At 33.7% G+C, this 15,751-nt stretch overlaps 1 protein-coding gene across 14 annotated transcripts in view; it reads right to left on the bottom strand.

Moving 5' to 3' along the window:
• Window positions 1-15,751, bottom strand: part of LOC308655106 (uncharacterized protein) — a 413,636-nt gene that overhangs the window by 318,628 nt on the left and 79,257 nt on the right. The window contains exon 4 of one of the 14 annotated variants that reach the window (XR_014023386.1): window positions 11,996-13,821. The exons of the other annotated variants lie outside the window; for them this stretch is intronic. The gene's annotated coding sequence lies outside the window, so the exon portion shown is untranslated. Of the gene's footprint in view, window positions 1-11,995; window positions 13,822-15,751 lie in introns of those variants that run through there. 14 annotated transcript variants of the gene reach the window in all.

The raw sequence follows: 15,751 nt of genomic DNA, 5'->3' as shown, positions 1-15,751 counted from the left end.
ACAGGTATGTTTTATATGATCCTCTTGATTGTTTGGATTGTCCCTTGGGTTTGGATGAAAGACTAATTAGCCCATCAAAGTAGCATAAATGTGCAATATGATTTCTCATGTTTAAAAATAGTCATTGCTCACCTAAAACAATTAAATCCCCATACACAGAGAAAGAGGGGTTACTCATGAAACCTTATAATTACAGGGAGTAGACATTTATAAAAAGCAACTATCAGGACCCAATATATTCATAGAATGCTTGCCATAGCAGAAGTTATTGTAACTCATCAGTACATTTCACAAAGGAGAGGTATCACCTAACACTTCATTGATTCAATATGTAAAACAAATAGAAATTATTAGTGTCTTAGGAATAAAAAACAGCTAAGTGAATATAAAACTATTATCTGTTTTAAAAAATATTATCTTATACCTCTTTTCATATAATATATGATTATATAAATGATTTCACTTAAAGTTGATCTACTATGACCAATCCCTTAAATAAAGACATGAGGAACAACTGTGATCATTAATACTATTCATGACTTAATTTCTTCTGAAAGTTCTTGCCAAGAAAATAAGACAAAGGCATATATAAAACTTATAACTCTCAGGAAGAATGCAAATTCATCATTATTAGCAGATTATGTGATTGTTTTTCTAGAATACCCAAGAGGGTCTGCTGATAAACTATTAGAACTAAGAGAGGCATTAAGTGGCAGGATATAAAATAAATATGGAATATTAATTACTAATTAGAGTTTTTTCATGTTTTCTAAGAAATGATGTTTCTATTGAAAAATAAAAAAGAAAGAATTTCAATCATAGTTTTAAAAATTATTCTTGTTATAACACCATTGTAAGAAACAGGTAAATAATACGATGGAAAAATATTAATAATTATGCATGACAGTGAAGCCAGTATAATTTTAACATATAAAAAAACTCTTTAAAATAAAAGGAGATAATCACTATAAGAAATTAGCAGAAATGTATAAAGAAGGGTAAGTCACCGAAACATACCACCATCTATGTAAATGACATGACTCCATCAAAATTAAAATAGTTATAAGGTAACCATTAACCTTCTGCATTACTTGTACGTTTCATATGTAATAAACTCCCCCAAACCTAGTGGCTTAAGTAACAAACATTAATAACCTCATATTTTCTGTAGGTGAGGAATCCAGGCATGGCTTATTTTGTTCTCACTAGGCTGTGATGGAGATACCCAGCTAAGCTGGAATCACCTCAAGGTTTGACTGGGCTGAGATCTGATTTTGATATCATTCAGCTGACTCTTGCTAGCTGTTGGCAAGAGATATCAGTTGCTTGCCACGTATGGCTTTTCACAGGGCTTATTACAATGGCAGCTTTCCTCGGAGTTTAGAATGGGAGCGAGACAGAGAAAACAAGCACCTACTTGGGAAGCCACTGTCTTTTTTTAACCTAATTTTGGAAGTAACATCCCATTGTTGTTTCTGCAGTATTCTGTTCAAAAGAAGCAAATCAGGAATTGCTATTGTTTGAATGTTGTTTTCCCCACCAAAATGCAGATTGAAACTAGGTCTCCAAGGCAACAGTGTTGAGAGGTGGAGTATAATGGGAGGTGTTTAGGTCATGAGGATTCTGCCTTTATGAATGGGTTAATGCTGCTAGAAAAAGGGCTTATGGAAGTGTATTTGTTCTCTTCCTCTCTGCTGCCATGGAAACAAAGAACTTTGCTCCTCATCATGTGTAGAATATAATATTCAAGACACCATCTTGGGTTTCCTGGGCTCCAGAACTGTGAAAAATAAATTTCTATTCTTTATAAGTCACACAGTTTGTAGTATTTTTTTTATAGCAGCACAAAGCAGACAGAACAGGAATCCAGAAGAACTCAAGGGGAAGGAATCAGGCAAGGATATGAATAGCAGAAAACAGGAATCCTTGCAGGTCGTCTTGGAGTTGGTGCATTTGTATTTTCCATTAAACAGCAAAAATTAAAGATTGACAAATAAAATAACTGTGAAAATTTCATATTGTAAAGGGTGCTGTGACATATAAGCTAAGAACAAATATTGGTATAGATTTCCTGGAGAACATTTTGTATAAAGAGCAATACAATATTCATACCTTTAGACTCATAACTACATTTCTAGAATTTATCATAAGAATACACACACACACACACACACACACACACAAAACTAAGTAAAGCAGCGTTCATCACAGCTTTACTTAATAATAAATAGTACTAAGTAACTTCCACAAAGAAAGGAAAATTAAATAACTTATGGTTAAATCTGGTTGTTGGAGTGTTTTACAGTCAACTTATAGTTTAATTTTGATGTTAGAATATTTTACTGTCAATTTATGATCGGAGTTTCCAAAGTAAAATCTACAGTGTAAAAAAGTGGTCCACAAATTTTAAAAACAACAATAAACAAGATACAAAACAGTGTATCATAACTTATCTCACAAACACACAGGCATATACAAACAAAAGAAAAGGGTGGGGGGGTGGAGGGAGGGAGAGAGAGAGAGAGAGAGAGAGAGAGAGAGAGAGAGAGAAACATTGATACAGTGATATTAAATTGTTATTCCAAGTATGTACTTTCGGGTAAGAAGTTTGGTGGAATCGTGAGAGAAACTTTAAACATTGTTTTGATTTGTAGAAATGTCTATGTGTACCAAAAGGAACTTTCCAACATTTTCTTTTGCTCTTTCATGTTATACTGCCAATGCAAAGTAGAGGGTTATGATTTAATGTAAAGACATGACTAGCTATATTGGCAGCAGTATGTACAGTCATTCTAATTGGTGGTATGCCACATGACGGACAGGACAGAAACCATGGCATACCACAGAACTGAGAGCAGTTTCCATACCTCAAGGCCCAGTATTAGTCTTGGCTAAAGTACTACTTGATCGTAACAAATACTATACTTTAAAAGTAATTTCATGTTGGCATACATTTAACATCATTTGATGCTTTTTAGCTAAAGTTACTGTGTTTTAGTTGTGCTCCTGAGATGAATTTAGTATAGATCTGCTTTCAAGAAGTCAAATCTCTCCACCATCAGTCATTATCAACATTTTTGGATCACTATTATTAATTTGAATTAAAGAAGTTTATTATTTGTCACAAAGAGATCACTCAAAAAATGCTTTTTCTTCACTTTTATGTCTTTATATGTCCACTTAGAGCTTTTGCCTATTCATGGGCTCAGCCCAATATCTCATTGTGTGGATATCATGACTTTAACATGTGCCTTCCCTGCTAAACTATGTGTAACATGAAGACAAGGACAATTTCCGCCTTGCTCATCCATCTCTTTGTAGTACCTTATCCAAGTCCTGAAGCATCTCAGGGACAAAATATTTCTGTTAATTGAATGAGTGGAGGAAGCTCCAGGCATTCGAGTATGTTTATGACAACATTTCAAATCATTCACCTTGCTTCTCAATGATGTCTATCCTTCTCAAGATTGGGGAATTCAGAATTCATAATGATATTCTTTTAGTTTTGATTCCAATTCTTTTCTCAATCTCTCCACCTTCCTCGTCACACATTTAAAGTACAGAGAACGTAAGGTAGCTGTGTAAAGAACCAACTGAAGCCAATTCTGGTAGGAAACACTTGCTTGTTTTATTTAATCAGATAACACAAAATAACTGGTGTATATGTTCTTTCTTATAATTTGGCTCAATTGACTGGTGTTTTGGTCATCATGTTTCTACTTACACTAGTCTCCCACGGAGTTCAATTTCACTTCTGTGTGTGTGTGTGTTCTTGTGTGTGGTAGGTAGAATAGTAGTTCCTGAGGATTCCCACTCTGTAATCCATGAAACTGTGAATATGTTACCTTACATAGCTAAAGAGACTGCAGATGTGATTTAGGATACAGATTTTTGAGATGGGGTGATCACCCTGAGATATCTGGTGGCTCCAATCTAATTACACGATTCCTTTAGAGGTAGAGAAGTTTTCCTATCTGTATTTAACGAGATGTGACAATGAAAGACATTTTCAGAAAGAGGTGACATGGCTGACTTCAAAGATGGAAGACCAGGTCCTGAGCTAAAGTCTACAAGTGGCCTCTGGAAGGTAAAAAGGGCAAGAAAACAGATTCTCCTCTGGAGCCTCTATAAAGAACCCAACAACACTTTCCTTTAGCCCAGGGAGACCCATGATAAACTTTTGACCTACTGAATTGTAAGGGAATAAATTGTGTTCTTTTAAGTGAATAAATTTATAGTAATTTGTTATAGTGTTAGAGAACAAATACATTGATAATTTTTGATCAGTTTATGTGAATCTATATTCTTAGTTCTAGAAAGTTATTTTAATAAAAATTATTAAAAATTACATCTTCATAACAGCATACTGTTTGGCTAAGAAAATTTAAATACTTGTGGATTTTTAAAATTGGCCCTATTGGTTAAGAGAAAATATAATCAGGTAAGGCAGATGGGATTTTAATAGGTAGGGTCATGTTCCTCCTTCTTTTGGGGGAATTTTGTGGGAATCATTATGTATAGTTACACTTGGAGTGTATGTGGTCCAGACATGTTTTCCTTGACTGAGGAGATGGAGAATGGTAGAAGGACTGTGGGAGATGGAAACAGTCTTGGTATTTGTGGTCAGGTTGGTGAAATATTTGGTGGCTTGTTGATTTTATATATGGCTCTTTCAGTCATAATCTTTTGGAAGTGTGACAGTATCCTTCATCGGGAGTTTTCTAATATTTGACTTAATATCAGCATGGGAATAAAGAAATGAAAATAAGAAACTCGAAGATTAAATACATTATACAAGATCATGGCTAAAATTGCATTAGAGGTTAATCTTTGGTTTCTTTGATTTCTACTTCCATTCCTAAGTGAATAAAGTAAGTAAAATCTTTAAAATTTAACAAGCAACCAATTTTAAAATACACATTTTTTGTTCTTCCAAAGTATATCTATTTTAAAAGTTTATTAAAGTCTTCACTCTTTGAAATGATACAGGTATCTTCAAGTTTAAAAAAAATTTATTCTCCCATTTGGCATATGTATTAGTTTCCTACTAACTGCTATAACAAATTGGCACAAATTTAGTAGCTTAAAATGACACAAATTTCAGACACAAGTCTGAAATGAATGTGAGGTGCTAAAATCAAGGTGTGTGCAAGGCTAGATCCTTCTGGAGGCTCCAGGCAAAAGTCTGTTTCCTCACTTCTTTCAGCTTCCAGAAGGATAAGTTACTGTGGACATGTTGGTGGACAGGTTACTTCTTGTCTCATGAGCATATCACTGCACTCTTGAACCTGTCGTCACAGCTGCTTCTCTGATTCTTTCTAATCCCTATTTTAAGAACTTTATGATTATATCAGTTTCATCCAAATAATGCATCTCCCCATCTCAAATTCTTTAGCCACCTGCAAAACTCCCCTTTGCCCTTTTGAGTAACAGGTAGGGGTTCCAGGATTGGGATACAGGCATATTTACAGCCTACCACAATATAAACTAGAAGTCATAAAGGCTCTGAAGCCTTTCAGTATTGCTATTCTTACCTTAAAAGTCCAAAACCAACCTTTACAAGGGAAGATTCTGTGTAAAATGTCCTCAACTATCATTTCAGCATACTCCATGTAGTTCACAATTCATAGAATAGTAGAACTACAGAGTTTTCAGAAACTGGAGAAAATATATATTGCATAACTTCTTTGAATCAATGAGAAGACTGGTTAAAGATCTTAAATTATGTGCCCAGAGCCACTGACCAAACTTAGAAGTAAAACAAGGGCCAGGAAAAAAAGAAACACTTACTGAATATAGTTCAGTTATGTGCTAGACACTGCATATTTTGTACATCTTCTGGGTTAGTCTTATTACTTCAATGTATAGAGACACAGAAAGTGAAACCAAGAAAATAACTGCCTAGTTCAGGATCACACAGGTATTTCGATGAATTCAATTCCTGGAAAACTTGTAAATAATAGATATCTGTTTCTCACAGTTTGGAGGCTGGGAAGTCCAGGAGGAAGGTGTGTACAGATTTAGTGTTCAGCAATGGAGGTAAATGCTACGTTCTTGCATGGTGGAAGACATAGAGGGAACAGACTCAATGTCCCCTCCTTATCTAGTTGAATTCAGGTGTGCCGTGTGATGTCCTCAGAATGGGTCCTTTTGAGTTGAATGTTTCTTAGCTGCTTCTTGCTCAGCCATGCTTCTTTCACTTAGCCAGAGTGACTGGCAATGTTCTCAGTAAAGGAAGCTCTGTGAACCTGGGTCCCAAAATGAAAAGAACCTGGACACGTGTGTATCGTTAAAACAAGACATGAACCCATGCTGTTGTAAGTCACTGAGATCTAGGGGCCATTTGTATGGTAAAATTGATCCCTCTGCAGTAGTTACCAAGTGTCAAGGCTGGAGTTTTAAATCAGGTCTGTCTGATTTTAAAGTCTATTTCCATGGTTTGAACTTTTGTGTCTCTTCCAAAATTCATGCAGGAAAATTAATTCTCAATGTAGCATTTTAAAGAGGTGAGGCCTTTACAAGGTGGTTATGGCAGGAGGTTGCTCTCAGGGTTGGGTTTAGTGCCTTGTAAAAGAGCTTGAATGAATAAATTTGTCTCTTCTGGTCCTTCCTCCATGTAAGAATAATGTTTGCCACCTGCCCAGTGAGGACACAGCCACAAAACCCCATCCTGGAAGCAGAGAGTGAGCCTTCCCCCAACACCAAACCTGCTGATGCCTTGATCTTGGATCTCCTGGCCTCCAAACTGTGAGAAACAAATGACTATTATTTACAAGTTACCCACTTTGTGGTATTTTGTTATAGCAGCAGGAACAGACTGAGACACCTGTATTACATATGCTAGTCCACACATGGAAAATATGAAATATCATATTTTGATTATAATTTGACTTCATTTTAAACAAGTTTGTGGAAGTGGGTAGATAATAACATTTACAAAAGAATGGATCATTACTGTCATAGTCTTTTCTTTTTAAGCCACTTATTAGAATACGCTTTATGTCACAGAGAATGATCAATGATAATAAACTTTGTGAACAAATAGCAAGCAATACTATCACACGGTGTGATGTGGTAGATGTTCAACTAATTGCCTTATGTTCTGACAAAAGCCCCAATCAAGTGTGTGTTATTATGTTCATCTTATTTTTTAGATAACAGAGGCAGGACTGGGGCTGTGGGTCAGTGATAGAGCACTTGCAGAGCCCTGAGTTTGATTCCCAGAACTGTTTTAAAAAAAGAAGAAGGAGGATAAGGAGGATGAGGAGGAGGAGAAAGAAGAGGAGGAGGAGGAAGGAAAGAAAGAAAGCTGAGGCAGAAACAATAAATTGCAGAGCTTAGCTTGTATTCGAAGCTGCTGTGATCCTCTTACCTTCTTCAGTACATTTTTAATCAACTTGTTAATTTATTTCAAACATTCATAATCAAAATCAATACATTTAATAGTTGGAAATTTTAGGATATTGTAATATAAGTTGAAATTGTACTTCAAAATTTTTGTTGTAACTTTTGCTTTATTTGGAGCTTTCAATATAGATAGTTTCTCTGAAACAAGATACTAGTCAATTAAAAGAAAAAATCAACCAGATTACTGGGATTCAAAAAATGTCAGGCTAACTGACCAAATTAATACAGAGACTGTAATTACATATACACTATACTGTACATCCTTTGCTGAAGCCACTGGAGTTATTAATAATACTTGCATTGTTACCACTTTTTAAAATTTATATCATTGCTTCAACTAAAGTAGAGATAGAGTCATTCTCTCCCCTTTTCCTCTCATTTGCGCCACCTTCATACCAGATTAAGTTGTCATCTCCTTGGGTTTTTTAAAGAGCTGAAGTTTGTTTTTAGAAAAGGATTAGCTCTGAAATTCTAGTATTGTGCAAGTCAAAGTTCTGTCGTGAAGACTGATTTATATTTTGTTTTAGATTTGTGAAAGCAATTTGGGATTGGGCACCATGGTGCAAGCTGACAGCATAGAACCTTATAAGATACTATTTCAGAAGCAAATCAACCTGACTGTGGAACACCACAAAGTGTAAATGATATTCTGGATCCCTTCACAATTCATTGATCTCTTAGGCACATCACATAGCTTTGGAAACTTGTGTTCTTTCTTGGGGCATTGAATGTGATGAGTAATGAATCCTTTCCCCCTGTTTTCTGGAAGTAAGGAAGAGCTGCTGCTTCCCTATGTTACTGAAATAATAAAAATCACTCTTTATGATACAGTCTTGGTGTTTTAAAGACTTAGGGAATAACCTCTTAAGCCATTCATTAGTTTTTTCACTGATGAAAATCTTGAGCACTCTATTTATTTATTTATTATAGAAAAATGGGACCCATGGTGCAGGGACCTCTGATGGAGGAGGACTGATGGGGGAGGACTGACAATGAGCAGGCTTCACACGTTTATCATATAGGTTTTTACAATAATGGGATTCATTGTGAGAAAGTTACTTTAAAACAGAGCCAAGGTCAATTGTTAGAACAGCCCACTTACAGTCATCAGCTCATAGCACTCTAATTTTACATAGTATTTTGATGTATTTATCTTCCTTACTTCTTCTGCAAGTGAAAGCTACATTGGTTAGGGTGTAATTTCATGTGTTCACAGTGTATGAACAGGAACATTTATCAGAAGGGTAGTCTACTGAAAAGTCATTGAAATATTGAGGAATTACTCTTTTGAATAATATTTCTGTATTTTCCTTTCCTTGTTCACCTACTATATTATTTAATTTCAAGTATAAAAAGAAACAAGTACAGTAACATTCAAATTAGGTTTATGATAAAAATAGAAAGATGGAGACAAAATGTTAGCATTGTGAGTTTTACAAACAATTTATTATATACAATCTAAAATTTAGACTTAATTTTGATTTTAAACTCATATTTTTATCAATAGTAAATCTAATTTATTTTTAATGTTATTTTTTTAATGAAAAAGTTAAGAGCAAAATTATTGATGTGTTCTGGACTGCTCTATGAAAGTAGAACGTTGTACTCTCTCTATATTGCATTTATTGTGCTTTATCCTAAATATATGAGCCAATGCCATTGGTGTAATATGGAATTCAAATTTAGAAGAAAAACATTAATAACCTACACACATTTTTAGGAAGACTAAAGGCATAGTGTTAAATGAAAGAGAGGAATGTTTGATTTATTAGAAATTATGGTAAGAATGAAGCATAAATTATTTAAACAATTTATGGTAAAAGATTGATAATTTAATATTGGGGCTACTTTTAAAAATTTAAAATATAAACTATGATTTCATAAAAGAAAAAAGAGAGTTCTAACTGAAAATAATTATTCCGTCTATATTCCAAAAATTCAAATAATTTTTAAATCAAAACACTCGACGCTTATTCTAAATATAGTTTAAATCCAAACATCAAAAGAACATTTAGAGGCATCTGAGCATTATTTAGGATTGTGGGTTGAGTTGTTACTACTCTACAGTCTCGCACACACACACATGAAAATACACATATACAAACATAAAGATACATAAATTTAATTTTGTATCTATTTATGATATTTTATTCTTTCTATTTATTAAGTGTTTAAAATAATAAATATGTTATGCTTTATTATTTTATGGACAACAATATATTTTTATACTGTCAAAAGAAGTTTTGACTTCAAAAGAAGTTGACCAAATTTATTATGATATATGATATTCAAATAATTGCCAAAGAAAATGTTCATTTAAATATATGTAGAACTTCTCTACTCAGTAATAGTAAATGACATTTTCATAGTCTGTAATGTTTCTAAGTAGTACATAAAATCTATTCAAAATACTCCTGGTACTAGAAGCTTTCCCTCCACGAGCTTAACTTGATAAAACTTCCTTTTAGTTGTTTATTGGAACCTGCAGAATGAGTTCCAAAGGTTTAATAGATAATCGTATAATTACTAGTAGTTATATGTATAAAATATAAGTTCTAATCTAATTGTCAATGAAGAAAATAAATTCTTTTGGTTGTAATCATTTACAACAGACAGACATGTTACTTGATATTCATTTTGACTTACCTAGAGAATGTTCTAATCTTATCACCAAAACCCACCCACAAATACTACAAACAGTCACAGATCTTGTGAGAATAAAATACGATGCAACTCCTCCTAATATTACATAGACAAAATTGTTAACTTTAACATTGCATTGTTGAAATATTGCATTAAGTCTTGTAATTTGCAAGTTGTTTTCAAAAAGATTATATTTTTTAAATTAAAGGAGTCCAACAAAAATCTTTTGCAAATACAGACTATTCAGTTCATCCACTATATGTTTAGAAAACAGTATTATTTTCATGTATGAATATAAGTAGATGCACACATACTCAAATACATATATATTTTATTTAGTGAGATCTAAGTACATGAATAAATGAGACACATTGAATCAATATATACTCAGGACATGTGTCATGTTATTTTTTCAACCGATTCCATTATCAGACATTTGATGATCCATGATAATATTTAGAGAGATGTAAGAAGACATGGAATCTATAGAACTAGGATAGAGTACAATCAAAAAATAACTTTCTGGGAATAATAAACATTTTTTAAATTTACACAGCCAAAAGAAATGTTGGTAGAGAAACTGGCACAGAAAGAGGAAGAGCACAATGAGAGGTTAGAATATTGTAGAAACAGGTGTAGAAAATTAGAAGTTTAATTCAGAGGTTCCTGTCTCTGTCTAATAGAGTTGTGGTAAAATGGAATTAGAAAACAGCTGAGAGAAAATAACCCTGAAATACAAAAACAAAAAAACAAAACAAAACAAAAAAAACCACACAAAAAAACAAGTACCAGGAGAGATGAATGTAGATATCAGATATATATTTAAAAAAAACAGTTGAGGTCAATAAATGACAAGGAACATGTATCAAGGCACACTTTCATAGAATTTTAGTCCTCAGAGGCTTCCACAGAGGGAAGAAACATGCAGACAGATTTGAAAATAAGTGTATCATTAGATTTTAAAATAGCAGTTCTGAGGCTGAAAGATGATTTCAATCTTGGATGCTTCATCCAACCAAATTGTAAACGGAGACATGAAGATACAAATACGAGAGACATTCTTTTTTCATTTTTTAAGTTGTAGATGGACACAATACCTTCATTTTGTTTATTTTTTTTTTATGAGGTGCTGAGGATCGAACCCAGTGCCTCACATGTGTGAGACAAGCGCTCTACTGCTGAGCCACAACCCCAGCACCCCAAAGAGAGACATTCTTAAACAAGAAGAATTCATAATGATTTTCCTAATGTGCTTCTGTTAAAAAATTAATGGAAGACATATAAAACTTCAGTAAATGAAAATCAGTAAAATATAAGAAAGAAATGGGACATGACAAAAAGGACGTCTAGTATAGAGGATGTGGAAAATTATTTCTGAGTCAGCAGCTGTGCATGAGCCTACAGAATCAGGATAGAGTTTCAGGAGGGATAGACCTAAAAGGACACCGAGAGTCAGAAAGTCAGATGTGTTTACCTGCAATTAGAGTTTCCCTGCTCAGTGTGAGAAATTGGCATAGGTTGCTGCTACTTGAAAATTAAGGCAAAGCAAACAAAAATCTAGACTATAGTAAACTCAAAGAAAAGCACAAAGATATCCAAGAAAAGAAAATATGTGTTACATAGATTCTAAATCTCATCTACAAATGCATAAGAATGTATATATGTAGAATATTCATTCAACCACAAAAGTGAATATATTGGGAGGATTGAAAATTAATAGTGTATGAGTATAGAATTGAGAATATGGTAGTGGAAGAAAATTAAAGCGTAATTTAATTGTCCACATTACAAACCCCATAGGTAAAATAATTTTGCAGGGGAGCTGGTACCAGGGATTGAACTCAAGGGTACTGAACCACCTTCCCAGCCTATTTTGTATTTTATTTAGAAACAGGGTCTCACTGAGTTGCTTAGCACCTTACTTTTGCTGAAACTGGCTTTGAACTCATGATCCTCTTGCCTCAGCCTCCTGAGCCACTGGGATTACAGCATGTGCCACCATGCCCAGCTAAAATAAATTTTTTAAAAATGGTATGAAGAGTTGCCTTTGTGGAGTTGGCAACTGAGTGGTATAAAAATGGGTCCCCCAATATTTTTTGCAAGCAAAATTATTTATTTTTTTTGACTTCTTAAATTATTTTTGCATATTTCTTTGATAAAAGTTTAAAAATTCAAAGCAATATTCAGATTGCCTCATCCACTTACTCATAGTTTAGATTGCCTCATCCACTAACTCATAGTTTAATAGTTAATTCTATAAGAAGGCAGAACAAATTCTCTTTGATCAGTATAGTGCATGATATATGAACCAATCCACAGAAGCAGAAAGTATATGTATGTGTCTGTGCATACAACACAGGTGTGTGTGCACATGTCCCAAACCCAAGTTGAATGCTTTGGATGGACTTATTAGATATGAGTCATATTTGAAAAACATCAATACAGAATTAGATAATAGCAATATAGGTAAAAATATAGGTGGGGAAAATGAAAATTTTCACTTGCATTCTTTATTTGGGTTGCTTTGTAAATGTGTTCAAGTTTAGGCTCTCCTCCAAGGGTCAAAATGGTAAAATGTGCACTATGGGTGTGGTTGATACTAGAAAAGTAGCACAAAACGCCAAACAAGAGACCTACTCAGGAAATGGAGGCATAGACCAACATAAGGGTTGTGCATTAAAAGAATAATTTTGCCATTTGTAATTTTTATTTTTAAAAATTATTTTCTTTTGTCACAGTCTTTTTGTGATTGACCAAAAACTGGGCTTGATAGAGTTGGATAAAACAGTGCCTGCAGTAATCATGAAGAGCTGGGAGAGCTATTGAGACAGAAGTAACATGATAACAGCCCTTAACTTAGAAGTTTTAGAGAGCGGTTTTCCTCAATTTTATCCCCCCTTTTCACTATAGATTGGAAAAAAATAAAAGAAAATGTCTATTTCCAACTGTGAGCTCCTTCATTTAGAGCCTGAGATTAGGTTATGGCTGCCTGTTCTACTCCTGGGGGTGGGGGATTTTCTTGCAAACAAATCCGTGTGGCAGTTCATCTTGCAGTTTTCTACTTCAGCTTTCCTTGATAACAAGAAGGCAGTATCCTTCTCCTAAATGCAGCTCAGCCTTATGTACAAAGGATGAAGACAGCTAAACACCAACTTTATTCCCTGAAGAAGCCTCTCCCCCTTTTTTGAGGGAGATTTCCTACAAGGCACAATATTTGTTTTCCCATCTAAATCAGATTCTTCAAAGACAAAAATATGGTTTAATGTCATATTTTTTCTCTTTCCTATTTTCTTTCTTTCTTTGTTTTTTTACTTCTCACTTTTGGCAAACACAATGCTAGATATTTACTGATCAGTTAATCAGTTTTGGGAAGAGGGTACTAATAATTTTACCTTGAAATTGGCAACATGATCTGATTATTTCAATTACTTTGAACTTTCTCTTCCTGAAGTTTTGCTTTTGCAAGATTCACTGAAAGCTTCTATTCTAAAGTCAAGGAGAATTTGGCATAGTTCAGAATTATTTCAGGAATAACAATGACTGGTGGATGCGGTGAAGCACTCCTGTAATCCCAGTGGTTTGGGAGGCTGAGGCAGGAGGATGGCAAGTTGAAAGTTTTTTTTACTTTAGTTTTTGCCTCTGCAAAAGCGAGGTACTGAGCAACTCAGTGAGACCCTGTCTCTAAATAAAATACAAAACAGGACTGGGGATGTGGCTCAGTGGCTCAGTGGTCCAGTGCCCCTGACTTCAATCCTGGATCCTCCCCAACCCCTGCAAAAAAAAAAAAAAAAAAAAAAGAATCACATGACATTTGAGTAAAGAACCAAAAAATGAAGTCCAACATGTTGCTGTTCATGTAAATTTTGTGGTTTCTCCTAAAATTGCAATATTCTGTTCTTTGCAGCTGTGGGGAGTGGGGTACACCTTAAACAGAATATTTTCAAGTTCTCTTTTCTGTTATGATAGTACTATTAATTCATTTCACTTAAACATACTCTGCATTCACAAAATACATTGTTTCTATAATTACTATAGTCATTTTAAAATCAATTAGGAATAAGAAAAATAAAATATTTTATTTTATCTTCAATTATTTATTTTCCAGTGACTTTCTTTCTTTTATTACTTACTTACTTATTACTTTTATTATCATTTTCATACCTGAAGGATTGTTATTATTTTTTCAGGCCTGGCCTGCTGCCAGCTAATTTTCTTGGGTTTTGTTTGTGTGAGAAATGATTTATTTCTTATTCACTTTTGAAGGATGATTTCATTGGATATAAAATTCTAGGATGGTGGTTTTCTCTTTCAATACTTAAAAGTATTTACTACACTCTATTGTTTGTATGGTTTCTTATGAGACGCCCTTCATAATATTTATCTTTGTTCCTCTATAGGTAAGCTTATCTGGCTTTCCTTTTTCATCTTGTTCTAAGATGTGCTCATTGTCTTGGGTTTTCTGCATTTTGAATACTGTATGCCTAAATGTACGATTTTTTAAATGTTTTTCCTATTTGATGTTCTACAAAATTCTTAGATATGTAGTTTGACATCTGCTATTACTTTTGGAACATTCTTGGCTTTTATTACCTTAAATATCTTTCGGCTGTATTCTCTCTTTTTCTTCTGATATGTTAATTACATGTGTTATATCTTTGAAATTGTCCTATTAAGATATTTTGTTCTGTTTTTTCCCTCATGTCTTTTTTTCTCTTCCATTTCCATTTGAGAAGTTTTGTCGACTCATCTTACTGTTAACTAATTTTTTTTTTCTTATCTGTGTCCAGTATGCTGATGAGTTTGTCATAGTTGTTCTTCGTTTCTGTCTTGTTCTTTTGATATCTAGTGTTTGGATTTGTTGAAATGAAATTCTTTAACATATAATTAACCATTTTGAAATGTACAGTTCAGTGGCATTTAGTGTAGTTATGATGTAGTGCAAAAAACACCTCTCTCTATTTTCAAAACTTCTATCCCTGGAAAAATACTCCATAGTCATTAAGTTATCACTCCCCATTTCCCCTTACCAATCACATCATAATAATCACAGATCTTCTTTCTATCTCTGGATTTGCCTATGCTGGATATATCATATAAAAAGGATGATGGAGGGGCTGGGGTTGTAGCACGTGTGAGGCACTGGGTTTGATTCTCAGCACCAAATATAAATAAATAAAGGTCCATCAACAGCTGATAAAGTGTTTTTTTTTAAAGGATGATGGAATATGCAATTTTAGTATTTTGTTTCTTTCACCTGGTATAATGTTTTTGAGGTTCATCTAAATTGCAGCATATATCAGTACTTTGTTACTTTTATGGCTGAATGATATTTAATTGTATGTATTAACACAAATTGTTTCTTTCCTAGTCTGTTGATGAACATTTTGTTTTTTTTTTACTTTAGTTTTATGAGACATGTTGCTATAAACATTCATTTACAAATTCCTTTGTGAAATTATGCTTTTAATTATTTTGGGTATATTGCTAATAGTAGAATTTGTGAATCATAAGATAATTCTATATTTGAACTTTTGAAGAGCTGCCAAACTTTCTACAGCAGCTGCTTGATTTTACATTCCTATCAACAATGTACAATGGTTCCCATTTCCATTTCTCCACATTCTTGCCAACACCTGTTGTTTCCCATTGTTTTTGTTTAAAATTATCCTAATCTGATTTGCTTTCCATAATAACCAGTGGT

Source organism: Spermophilus citellus, assembly GCF_964194105.1.
Source record: "Spermophilus citellus genome assembly, chromosome: 8".
Lineage (NCBI taxonomy): Eukaryota > Metazoa > Chordata > Mammalia > Rodentia > Sciuridae > Spermophilus > Spermophilus citellus.
The sequence above is the reverse complement of the archived record's forward strand: the minus strand, read 5'-3'. Positions and strand labels throughout refer to the sequence as shown.